This window comes from Chrysochloris asiatica, unplaced genomic scaffold (assembly GCF_000296735.1).
Source record: "Chrysochloris asiatica unplaced genomic scaffold, ChrAsi1.0 scaffold01155, whole genome shotgun sequence".
NCBI lineage: Eukaryota > Metazoa > Chordata > Mammalia > Afrosoricida > Chrysochloridae > Chrysochloris > Chrysochloris asiatica.
In genome coordinates this window covers 39976-41038 of record NW_006409673.1, presented here as the reverse complement: position 1 = coordinate 41038, position 1063 = coordinate 39976, and the positions used below count along the sequence as shown (strand labels likewise).

Genomic DNA, 1063 nt, shown 5'->3' with positions numbered 1-1063 from the left:
TTTCGTTCTGATGTTTCGTCTGTATGGGTTGAAACCAACTTGAGGACACCTAACAAGAAAATTAAAACAAGTCCAAGAGAGCCAAAATATGACCTTGAACATATCCCAACTGAATTTGGAGATCATCTGAAGAACAGATTTGATATATTAGATGCTAGAGACCAAAGACCAGAAAAGTTGTGGGATGACTTCAAGAACATCATACAGTAAAAGAGCTAAAGGTCATGAAAAAGACAAGAAAAAAAGGAAAAGACCAAAATGGATGTCAGAAGAGATTCTGAAAATTTCTTTCCATTGTAGAGATGCTAAAACAAATGGAAGAAGTGAGGAGGTGAAAGTGTTGAATAGAAAATTTTGAAGAGCAGCTTGAGAAGACAAAGTCAAATATTATAATGAAATGTGCAAAGACCTGGAATTAGAAAACTAGAAAGGAAGAACACCTTTAGCATTTCTAAAGCTGAGGGAACTGAAGAAAAATCAAGCCTCTACTTGAAATATTGAAGGACTCTATGGATAAAATATTGAATGATGAAGAAAGCATCAAAAGAAGATGGATGGAGCTGTTTTCCATCTTCCCTGTTCCTCTTAAGCTGCATCCATGAAGGTGGAATTGTGCAGTTTCATCGGATACAAAATATACCCCAGACATGGGAGATGGTATGATAGGACTGACAGGAAGGTTTTCCAGTGTCTTAATGCAAAATGCATTCCTTTCCAAGGTGAATCCTTGGCAGATAAACTGGACTGCCCTCTACAGAAGAAAGCACAATAAGGGGCAATTGGAAGAAATTAAAAAGAAAAAAACCCATCGTGCAGTCAAATTCCAGAGGGCCATCACTGGTGCATCTCTTGCTGATATAATGGCCAAGAGAAACCAGAAGCCTGAAGTTAGAAAGGCTCAATGAGAATAGGTCATTAGGGCTGCCAAGGAAGCAAAAAAGGCTAAGCAAGCATCTAAAAAGAGAGCAATGGCTGCTGCTAAGGCAGCACCTAAACAAAAGATTGTGAAGCCTGTGAAAGTTTCTGCTCCCCGAGTTGGTGGAATGTGCTAAGTTGGCAGATT

At 38.9% G+C, this 1063-nt stretch overlaps 1 pseudogene; it reads left to right on the top strand.

The window, feature by feature from the left end:
* Window positions 1-598: 598 nt before the first annotated feature.
* LOC102837460 lies at window positions 599-1052 on the top strand (annotated as a pseudogene).
* Window positions 1053-1063: the final 11 nt, after the last annotated feature.